Genomic DNA, 12,841 nt, shown 5'->3' on the forward strand with positions numbered 1-12,841 from the left:
AACTGCAAAAACTTCATAAACACATGGAAATTGAACAACACACTTCTGAATAACCAATGGGTCACAGAGGAAATCAAAGAAGAAATCAGACAGTTCCTTCAATTAAATGACAATGACAATACAACATATTGGGACACAGTGAAAGCGGTCTTATTAGGGAAATTCATAGCAGTGAATACACATATTAGGAAAACAGAGCGAGCCCAATTAAATAACCTGATGCTGAACCTCAAGCTTCTAGAAAGAAAAAATCAGGACAAACCGGAAGCTCATACAAGGGAGGAAATTATAAAGATCAGAGGAGAAATCAATTCAATGGAGACTAAGAGAATGATACAAATAATCAATGAAGTGAAGAGTTGCTACTTCAAAAGAATAAATAAAATTGACAAACCCTTAGCTAACCTTATCAGAAAAAGGAAAGAAAAGGCCTAAATCCATTGCAATTAGGAAGGAAAAGGGTGAAATTACAACAGACCCAGCAGAAATCCAGCGGATCATCAATACCTACTTCCAGAACCTATACGGCAATAAGATGGAAAACACAGAAGAAATGGACAGATTCCTAGACAGATATGAATCACCAAAGTTGAACGAAGAAGACCTAAAAATTCTAAATGACCCAATATGAATCAATGAAATTGAAAATGTAATTAAAAGCTTACCAACTAAGAAAAGCCCAGGTCCTGATGGCTTCACCACTGAATTCTACAAGACATTTAGAGAGGAACTGCTGCCACTACTGTTTACACTCTTCAGTGAAATTGAAAGGGAAGCCATACTCCCGAATTCATTCCTGGAAGCAAGCATCACCGTGATCCCCAAAGCAGAGAAAGACCCAACCGAAAAAGGGAACTATAGGCCAATCTCACTAATGAACATAGATGCAAAAATCCTTAATAAGATACTGGCAAAGAGAATCAAGAAGATCATACATCCAGACCAAGTGGGATTCATCCCAGGGATGCAAGGATGGTTCAACATATGCAAATCAATCAATGTAATACACTATATCAATAGAGCCAAGGACAAAAACCAATTGATTATCTCTATAGATGCAGAAAAAGCATTTGACAAAATCCAACATACATTTATGATAAAAACCCTACAAAAAATTGGAATAGATGGTCTCTACCTCAATCTGATAAAATCCATCTATGAAAAACCAATACCCAATATCATACTAAATGGCCAAAAATTGAAATCCTTCACACTAAAATCAGGAACAAGACAAGGATGTCCACTATCACCACTCCTGTTCAATATAGTTTTGGAAACATTAGCCACTGCAATTAGACAAGAGAAAGAAATAAGAGGAATAAAGTTAGGAAATGAAGAAGACAAATTGTCATTATTTGCAGAGGACATGATACTCTATAGAGAAGACCCCAAGACTCCACCAAAAGTCTCCTAGACTTAATAACCAAATTCAGTAAAGTAGCTGGATACAAGGACAACACAAAAATTAATTGCTTTCCTCTACACGAACAACAGACTCATTGAGACAGAAATAGGGCAAACAATTCCTTTCACAATAGCATCCAAAAAACTGAAATACCTAGAAATCAACCTAACATAAGAAATCGAAGACCTCTTCTCTGAAAACTATAGCACTCTGAAAAGAGAGATTGAAGATGATATCAGAAAATAGAAAAACATCCCCTGCTCCTCGGTAGGAAGAATCAATATAGTGAAAATGGCCATGCTTCCAAAACTGCTATATAGATTCAATGCAATCCCAATTGAAATTCCAGCAGCATACTTCATGAACCTTGAGAAAACAATCCAAAAATTCATTTGGAACAAGAAGAGACCCAGAATAGCAAAAGCAATTCTAGGTAACAGAGACATGGCAAGGGGTATCACAATCCCCAACTTGAAACTAAAATCAGGATGGTACTGGCAAAGAAATAGACCTGAGGACCAGTGGAACAGATTAGAAGATGCAGAAACAACTCTAGACACACTCAGCCATCTCATCTTCAATAAAGGAGCCAAATACCCTCACTGCAGGAAAGATAGCCTCTTTAATAAATGGTGCTGGAAAAATTGGGTTTCAACTTGCCAAAGTTTAAAACTAGACCTATATCTCTCACCATGTACTCAACTAAAATTGAAACGGATTAAAGAGCTAAATATTAAAATAGAAATGCCGGGGGCTGGGGATTTAGCTCAGTGGTTTCGCTGCCTGCTGCGCAAGCGCAAGGACCTGAATTCGATCCCCGGCACCAAAAAAAAAGAAAAACAAAAAAGAATAAAATAGAAATGCTGAATCAGCTGGAACAGAGGTTAGGTAGAACTCTTGAAGACATTGGTATAGGAAAAGATTTTATGAACAAAACCTCAGTTGCCCGTGAACTAGCACAAACAATCAACAAGTGGGATCTCTTCTTATTAAAATACTTCTGTACTGCAAGAGAAACCACCAACAGTGTGAAGAGACAACTCACAATGTGAGAAAAAATCTTCACCTGCTGTTCCTCAAAGGTCTACTATCTCGAATCTATAAAGAACTTTAAAAAATCAGACCTCCCAAATTTAAAGACCCAGTCCAAAAATGGGCATCTGAAATGAACAGGCAATTCTCAGACAAAGAAGTAGAAATAGCAAATAAACTTATGAAAAAATGTTCAACATCACTGGTCATTTGAGAGACGCAAATGAAAACAATGCTGAGATTCCACCTCACTCCAGAAAGAATGGCTGCTATCATGAAATCAAGCAATAATAAATGTTGGCAGTGCTGTGGAGAAAGAGGAACACTGCTCCACTGCTGGTGGGAGTGTAGACTGGTGCAACCACTGTGGAAATCAATATGGAGATACCTCAAAGAACTAGGATTGAAAGTCTCATTTGACCCAGCTCTTCCCCTGCTGGGTATCTTTCCCAAAGAATTCTAAGAATCATACCACAGTGATATATGCGCACCCATGTTCACAGTAGCACAATTTTTAATAGCTAAAACTTGGAAGCAGCCCAAATGCCCATCAACTGGAGACTGGATAAAGAAAATGTGGGGTTTTTTCCAAAATGGAGTACTATTCAGCCATAAAAAATGAGAAATTAGAGACATTTATTGCTAAATGGATGCACATTGAAGCAATACTCTAAAGTGAAATAAACAGGACACACACGTGTAAAAAACGAATAGTTTCTCTAGTGTGAGAAACTTAAAGTGTAAATAAGGACTAAAAGATATAATAGATAATGTGAAACAGGAAGAAAAGGGGCAAAGGGGAAGGGGAAGTGGGAGGGGTAGGGGAAAGGAAAGAAGGGAATGAAATTAATATGAGAAAATAAAAAAATGGAAACAAAGTCTTTGTAAATAGGGAGGAATGGAGAGGTTGAAAGGAGGGCAGGGGAAGGGGGAAAAATGAGAAACAAGAGAGATTATGTAAAGGTGTAAATTTCCAATGATGAATGTCATTATATTGTATACCTAAAATGTACCAATAAAATAATACTTTAAAAATTTAAAAAATACAAGTAATGTAGCATAGTTCACAGCGGTAAATTCATACCCCACCACCAACAACAACTAGTGAATTACCAAACTATGGAATGGTTAAATATATTCTGGTGCAGCCACACTTTAGACAATTATGAAACCATTAAGAAAGATTAGAAGGAATTGTAGCTGGTAGGAATCAGGTAATGAGTGTAAATATAAAAATGCCAGAAAGTACATATCATATATTCCTGTGTTTGTATAGCTATGACATAAATGGGAAGAGTGCTGTCTATATACATGTTACCAAGTATCTGTTCACATATGTTCCTATGTGACTATTTCCATGCGGAAAATCCAAAGTAAGTTGTTAACATGTGTGTCCTAGGAGAGGAGGAAGAGAAAAGTCAGCAAAAATAAGTGAAAAAATTTAAAAAGGCAATGAAAACAAAACTCTGGGATGTATATTTATATCTTTTTTGAATATCCAAGCTACATATAATTCAAATACTTGGGAGATTGAGGCAGGAGTATTACTGTAAGTTCAGCCTGAATTACATAGCAAGACTTTGTCTCAAAAAAGAAAGAAAGAAAATCCACATGTGTATACACAAATAATACAGCACACAAAAAATAGAGATGTACTTGGATACCTTTTAAGCAGACTGGCCCAGAAACAGTTTCTATGCCAAGACTAGATAGCCCCTTGTAGTTGCAAAATTTTTACAATGAATTCCTATTGATCTTATAAGTAATGATAATATTATAAACAAAAATAGGGAAGATTTATTTTTTGTTACCGTTGTTGTACTAGGCACCTGCTGTACCACTGAACTACATTCTCTGCCCAAGGACAATTTCTCTTTTTTGGTTTTTTAATTAAAAAAAATTTGGGGGGGGGGTACCAAGGATCGAACCTGGGACCTTGTGCTTTCGAGGCAGGTGCCAGAACCACTGAGCTAAATCCCCGGCCCATCTTTTTTTGTTTTTGTTTTTTTTTGGTACTGGGGATTGAACTCAGGACCTTCCACTTGTGAGGCAGGTGCAATGCCACTGAGCTAAATCCCCAGGCACCAAGGAAGATTTCTTAATACCCTGCCACTAGATGATTCAATGGCTCCTGTTTCCTTGTAAGATCTCTAAAATGGTTTATATCTAAATGTCCTCCCAAAGCCTCATGTGTTCATAGGTGGGGCTTTTGGGAGGTGACTGGATCAGGAGTGTGTGATACTCATCACTGCATTAGTCATGGATTTATACCTGGGTGTGATGCTGGAAGGTGAAGCCTGGTGGGAAGAGGTGATTCCCTGTACTCATGACCTGGAAGAGTACATATCCCTTATCCTCCCTTGAAGACTGGTTTCTCCTCTGCCACACCAGCTTCCCTAACTTGGAACCAGCCAACTATGGAGTGAAGCTTCTACAAACTGTGAGCCAAAATAAACCTCTCCCTCTTTAACTTGTGGATATCAGGTATTTGGTCTCAGGAAAGATAAAGTAACTAAAATAATCTCCTTTGGTGTTCTCAAGGTTTATCTCCTCTCTTCCTGTCTCTGTGGTCTCAACACTTCTTGCTAGTTTTCACTTTTAAATATTCACTGATGACTCCCAAGTCTCTCACTTGTCTAGCCACTAAACAAACATTTATAGAATGAAGAAAAGATGTGCTTCATCTTCACCCTTACTTGGTCCCTATAACTGTACTCTACCCCTACTGGATTATTCACAGTTGCTGTACCCGGCACAAGCTGTTAACTTGGCCTGAGAGCCCTTTCTTCCCAGGGTACACTTGACTCACTTTTCAGATTTGTCTAAAATCCATTTTAGTCTCTTGTCATTCCACCCAGATCTGTCTAGTTACTTCTAGTTACTTCTAGTTGTTTCTGACAGATCACCCTGGCTTGTTGGATTTTGTAATCCCTACACGACAGGCCTGTCTGGGTATGAGAACAAAGAGTTGCCTGGAACACAATCCTTAACACCAAGAAGTGTATCATTTGGTGGAAAAACAGAAGAGAAAATACACCAGGGCTGAGTGGCAAGGCAAAATGAGTCAAAATTTACTTACTCAACAAATTGAGGCATTTTTCTAGCCATGGGCTAAGATAACAAACGAAGCAGACACAGATCATTACTGGCACAGACCTTACCTTCCAGTGGGAAGAGCCAGGCAGTGGGTAAAATGGAGGGAGAGGCAGAAGGAAAGGGGAAGAGAGGAAGAGGAGAGGAAGGTAAAGGAACAAGGCACATGGAAGGAAAGGCTTTCAGACAGGCATGGGACGCAGCAAATGCAAAGACTGATGCAAAAACCCTAATGCAAGATACAAGTAACAAGGTGAGATTTAGGGAGGTCTGCAGATTCATCTGTGTTGAACCTTTGGGAATGTGAAGGGTTTTGATAGAACAGTCAGACAAGAGAGGATTATGACAGTAACAAAATCTCAAAGGTGTGAAAGGGCTGTTGTACTCAGGAAATGACTGCTACCTGTAGTGTGTAGGTCTGAATGTATAGGGTACATAATGAGCTTGTGGGAGAGAGAAAACAGGAAGAAACCAGAGTGATCAGGATAAACATCCTGATTCTAGGTCCCATGATGGCCTAAGAGTCCAAGAGAGCCAAGAGAACAAAACCACCATCTGCTTACTCAGAATAACTGATTTTAAACTCACTTCTGACTAATCAACTGTTAGGAAGCTGCAGTCCCTAAAGGCTCTTCCTTATGGCCTCAAGGGTAAGGTGGCTGCTCTTGCCCTGACCTTAGGCCCTGGGAATCTCCTGAGGCCACACAGAGGCCTGGCACATAGAGGTTAACACTGTATTATCACACTTGCCAAATTGATTAAAAAAATTGACCATACAAGTCCCCAGTTTAGGGACAAGTTCTGTTCTGAGAATGTTCATAAGTTGGATTCTTTCATAATATGAAAAAGTGAGTCTTATACAGTACACCTGTGAAAGCTTGTGACTCAAATGTTCATAAGTCAGGGACTTACTGTCCTGTGTTGATAGGAATGTAGAGGAACTAGAACCTACATACTCTCCTGGCAGGGGTATAAATTGGTCCAAACACTTTAGAAAACACTTTATTAGTGTCTCTCAATATTGAGTACCTTCACTGTCTACAACCCAGCAATTCCATTGATAGGAATATACCAAACAGAAATGTGTACCTATGTTTACCATAATTCATGTCCTACAGCAGTGGTGGCAAACCTATGGCTCGCATACCACAGTGGGCTGTTTGTATCATTGAAAGTGCTAAAAGTTTTACCATCACTGCCCTAGAATGTTCACAACAGCACTATTAGAAAGAGACATAAACTTGGCACTACCTAAATAATAGTGGGATGGTCAAATTGTGGTTTAAGCTTCCCACATGGTACTAAACAGTAAGGAAATCAATGAAGGACAACTACAAGAAATACCGTATGGCAACTCTTACATACCTAATGCTGAGTAAAACAAGCCAGACCTGAACCAGATAAGATAAAATCTGTAAGTTGAGATAGTGGCATGTTTTGGGGAAAAGTGACTGGTACAAAGGGGTGTGACAGGACAAATCCATTTTTTCCAGAAATGAGTGAATTCAGCCCACTCTACAAGAAGAGACTGGGTGCTCCCAGTCAACCCTAGCTGTTCAAGCCATGACTGAGAAGCTGCAGTGTTTTAGTGAGACTGTCTTGCACCCTCCAGCCCCACCTGAGCCACCACAGGCAATACCATGTACAGCAGAGATGAGCCATCCCCAGTGGGTCTTCATGGACTTGTGGACAATATTTTAAAAACAGCTCTTAAGTGGTTTAAAATATAACAATAGATTACTGAAACAATGTTCATACCTGAGGGGTTGAGGATAGGAACAAACCTTTTTTTTTTATTATTTGGAATGTTAAAAAACTTAACAACGAGCAGATATGGTGTGCATATCTATAATCCCAGCACTTGAGGCTAAGGCAAAAGGATCACAAGTTCCAGCCCACCCTAGATTATACAGAGAGTTCAAGACTGGCCTGGACTATATAACAAGACCCTATTTCAAAAACCCCAAACCAAAAACTTATTATTTAATATATACAGTATAGGTAACATATAAGAATATTATATGCTAATAGATGAATAAATTCAAACATTCTATTTTATTCTCTGAATAAACTAGCATATGCCACAAAACTACTTACTACCTAATACAAGATTTGGCACAAATTATTTATCAAATTGCTTTGATAATTCCTAAATGATTTGTCAGTGTTTCAAAATTGTTGGTGACCATTTGTCTGATGTGGCTCTCACTCATTAAAGAGGGCTCTTTGTTGGGTGTGGTAGTATATGCCTATAATACCAACACTCTAGGAGGCTGAGGCAGGAAGATCAAAAGATTGACTCCTGCCTGGGCATCTTAGTGATTCTGTGCCAATAAATTAATAAATAAATAAAATAGGGGTGGAGATGTAGCTTTATATGAAGGCCCTGGGTTCAATCCCCAGTACTACAATCAATCAATCAATCAAGGCTCTTTCTGATCAATTTTTTTGAGGGGTTTTTTTTTTGGTACCGGGGATCAAACTCAGGACCTTGTGCTTGCGAGGCAGGTGGCGGAACCACTGAGCTACATCTCTGGCCCTAATATTTTAATAACAGCGGCTGAGGATATAGCTCAGTAATTGAGCATGTGCTTAGCATGCATGAAGCACTGCGCCACCAACAAAAAATAGACTACATCAAATCCTTATGACTTTACTACATTTAGTCATGAAGTGGCTTGTATTTTTTTTTTTTTTTTTTTTGGTACTGGGGATTGAACTCTGGTCCTTGCGCTTGCACAACAGGCTGTGAAACCACTAAGCTAAATCCCCGGCTGGCCTGTATTCTTAATATGCCTCAATATTAACAACTGTTCATGGTTCTGAATCTTCTCAACCTTTGTAATATTGTCAGGTATTTACACATTTAATTAGATATTGTGATGCTAGGGATTGAACACAGAGCCTCACACATGTTAGGCAAGTGCTCTACCACTGAGACACATCCCAAGTCCCAGAGATATTTTATTAAACATCTTTATTATAATTAGAATGAGTATTTTAATTAATTGGCATGTGTGTGGTGTTGGAAGCATGCTGGGGATTGAACCTAGAGCCTTCACACTGAACTATATCTCCAGCCCTTTTTTATTTTTTGAGACAGGCTCTTGCTAAGTCATCAAGCCTGGGCTTAAACTTGTGTTCCTTCTGCCTCAGTCTTCCATGAATATACCACTGTGCCTGCCTAACAACTGGCACAGTTTTAAAAGTTTTTATTCATGGGCCGGGGATTTAGCTCAGTGGTTTTGCCGCCTGTTTCGCAACAGCAAGGACCCGAGTTCGATCCCCAGTACCAAAAAAAAAAGTTTTTATTCATCTGTAATCCTGGGGGCTTCTAAAACATCATTTGGACAATGTAAGTGGAAAGATTTAAATTCATTTCTTCTACTCCTATTTCAAAAATTTCCCTTAGTTTTATGTGTTTACTCACTTTTATCATTTGCTTAATTCAGCAGTTCTCAAACTTTTTAGTCTCAAGACTTCTGCGGGCCGGGGATTTAGCTCAGTGGTTTCGCCGCCTGCTGCGCAAGCGCAAGGAGCCGAGCTCAATCCCCAGTACTAAAAAAAAAGACTTCTGACATACTTAATGTATTCAAAATTAAAACCAAGAAAAAATAAATTTAGTGGTACTGAGGATTGAACCTAGAGTCTTGCACATGCTCGGCAAGTCCTCTACCACTGAGCTATGCTCCCAGCCCCAAGCTGCAAAATTGTTAAAATATTCTTAATTTATTAAAAGATAACAATGCTTTCCAACCGGCTCTACTTCCTGGCTTGACATGAGGTTAGCAATTTTCCTCTGCCATTCCTTTTGCCATGATGTTTCTGTCCTGGAGCTAGCTGAACATAGCCTCAAACTGTGGGCCAAAATAAATTTCTCCTTTAAATTGTGTACATCAGAAAACTGAAGAATGGGAAAAAAAATAAAACTGAAGCAGACATGGAATAATATACATGGAAAAATAGCTCCTCTGGGGGAAAAAATATCCTGGAAACAAATTAGAGCTGCTGAGAACACAGAATTTTTTTTTAAAAAAGAGCTCCTCGGTGCTAAAGAAATTGAAAATAGCAAAAGCCTGTTGTTAGTCTTAAAAATGAAGGGGAAAATGAAATGACCCTTTCTCAGTACAGTCAGTGAAGAGACTATTACAGATAAGGCTCATTATAAATTAACACAAAACATATTCAATGATCTATGTAGCTCAGTGAGAAAATGGCAGTTTTAAATGTTTGTACAAATCTTTAATGCCTGACTTAAAAAACAGCTGCATTCTCCTGTTTTTTGCATCACATTTGTTGTGATCGGCTGTTTCAGATTAATAAAAATTGGACTTCACAGATATGTAAGGAGTTAACTCCACAACTTATTCAGTTATTATGGCTATCTGAAACTTGACAAGTCATTGTTTCTTTTTTAAAATTTTAAGACAAAGTCTTGTTAAACTGCCCAGGCTGTCCTCAAAATTGGCCATCCTTCAGCCTCCCAAGTAGCTGGGATCATAGGTGTGGATTATTATGCCTGACAAGTAGTTTTTTGTTTTTGTTTTGATTTGTTCTGTTTTTCAGTACTGGAGATTGAACTCAGGACCTTGTGCTTGCCAGGCAGGAATAGCGCCAGTGAGCTACATTCCCGGCCCTAGTTATTTTTTGAACAATTTTTTTGGTACCAGAGATTGATTGAACTCGGAACCTTGTGCTTGCAAGGCAGGCAGCAGAACCACTGAGCTAAATCCCAGCCTCCTAGTTATTTCTTAAAGGCTAGTTAATGTAGGATCTGAACCACTTCAACAGACTTTCCATACTGTATTACATCAAAATTTGTTAGTGGAGCTTGCAACTTTGAAAGGAACATTTACCTACACATGGTTCTGTTTGGTCATTTATTTGGAAGACATTAGTTCCTTGGGTTATGCAGATCTTCCAAATGTTGACACATTATATCATACAACAGTTTTTTGGTTTTTTTGAACCGGGCATCGAACTTGGGTCCTTGTGCTTGTGCAGCAGGTGGCGAAACCACTGAGCTAAATCCCCAGCCTCATACAAGTTTTTAAAAATCACACTTGTTAAGTGTCGGGAGCAATGCTACATAATTTTAGGGTAAAATCATTTGGTTAGCCTAATTCTCCTGCCTACAGCCCAGCTATGGAATTCTGAGACATAATTCCATTTGGGCCTCTGGTCACAACTGAGACCTCAATGATCCTGTGATGCTGTGATTCTCCAGGACAAGATTACACCAGCTGAAAACATCCTGGGAGGAACAAACATCTACTCAGTTCCTCATTGTTCTTGGATTGTTACATCTTGTTTACCAAGATGTACTGAACTTTCTGCAAGTCATCTGTTACATTTGTTTCTCCTGATGTACTGAATAAAAGGTGAGGTAAGCTGGGGGCTTTTGTCTTTGCTGCCCAGAGAAGCACTGATCAGACCCAAAGCTCAGCTTCTTCTGTCTCATTTTTCTGTCTTTCCTGTAATTTGCCTTGTGCTGTTGTGGCTCTTGGGAGACTAGGACTTACTGCAGAACTTCTAGTACTGTCCCCTTTCCCTGTTCCCTACAGTTAACCAGGTCTGTTTTAGGGAGCGATCAACCTCACAGTGGTGAATACCAGTTTTTTAATGTAATAAATTTTGCTTGAAAACTCAAATTTTTATCCTTGGAATAAATGTCAGTGCTGTTTTCCTTAACATGATAGGCTCAATTCATGCATTTTGAAGAAAATGTCTTTTAAAATACCAAGTGTCAACAGCTGAGTTGTAAGCTGTCCTTTTGAGTAAAAACGGCATTCTGTGAAAATAGTGGCAATGTCTCTGTAAAAGTGCCTTTCCTGGACACAACAATCATGCTTCAGTATGCAGGAATGCTTTATACAAACTTTGTTTTGTCATGATATTAAAAAACATGTTCTTTCACAAAACTGGTAACTTTTACTGGTTCACAAAGGACATTCTTATGGGAAATTTCCTTTATTTCTTGGTAAGTGCATGGTGATGAAGAATTTAAATGATGACTGGTTAGTTTCCCAGTAAGTTGCCAGAAGTTTCACCCAAAGCTGTTGTTGCATAATTGGTGCAAATATTTTAGTAATTTTTTAAAAATCCACATTTTAGGGCTGGGGATTTAGCTCAGTGGTGCTGCCACCTGCCCTGCAAGTGCAAGGACCTGAGTTTGATCCCTGGTACCAAAAAAAAATCCACATTGTTAGTAGTACTATGAAAAGTTTTGGCCTCACAGGGCTCCAGAGAGTCTCAAGGAAACTTGGGCACCTATCAGTGATACCTTGTGAACTGCTGGACTGGCATAGAAAAGGGACATCTCAGCATCTTCCTGTTGGTAGGAATAGATTGTATGCCTCTCAGCCCCTGAGGTATAGGAAGGTTTATTAGTTCAGAGCCTGGGCAAATGAGCCCAATGTTAGTCAACATTCAGCTGCTATAACAAAATACACGAGAAAATCATCTTTAGAGGAAAGATTTATTTTGGCTCATAGTTTCAGAGATTTCAGTCCTTGGTCAGCTGGCTGCTCCATTGCTTTTGGGCCTTGCAGTGAGGCAGAAATATCATAGCAGACAGGTGTATGGCAGAGGAAAGCTGCTTATCTCATGGAAGCCAGAAAGCATAAAGAGAGAATGAGAGAAGGACCAAGAAGAAGGGAATAAGGACAAGATATACCCTTCAAAGATATACCCCTAAGAACCTATTTCCTCCAACTGGGCCCTACTTCCTAATAGTTGATTTAGCTACAAATGCATCAATGGATTAATCCACTGATGAGGTTAGAACCCTCATGATCCAATCACCTCTCTAGACCCCACCTCTGAACACCACTGCAGTGCAGATTAAGCCCTCAATGTATGAGCCTTTGAGGGACACTTCATATTTAAACCCATTACAGCCCCCAAATCAACTTTTGATGATTCTAACTGGATGTTGCAAGGAGGAGCAGGCAAACTCAGCCAGACTGACCATCAGGGAAAGGGTTGGGAGAAGGCAGAAGAGAAGTGATGACCAGAAGGATTTCTTTAGGCCGAGTGTGGGGGAGGACATTTTAAATCACGAGTACTGCTTAAGCAAAGGCATCAGCTCTGAGTACTAAAAGAGAGCTGGAGACATGTAGTTTACCACTGAGGAGACTAAAGTCTGTAAAGGTCTCCAATGCTCAAAAAGAATTTGGACTTTATCAGATAATAAGGATTTCATCACATATACAGATGATTCTGTATTTAAGGCAAATCCCTATTTTCCTAATGAAAAAAACAGTAGCATGCACCTGTAGTCTAGTCCATTTGGGAGACTGAGACAGAAAG

This window comes from Heterocephalus glaber, unplaced genomic scaffold (genome assembly GCF_053883595.1).
Source record: "Heterocephalus glaber isolate CG9 unplaced genomic scaffold, H.glaber_assembly_v1.0 deba00001811, whole genome shotgun sequence".
NCBI classification, from domain to species: Eukaryota; Metazoa; Chordata; class Mammalia; order Rodentia; family Bathyergidae; genus Heterocephalus; species Heterocephalus glaber.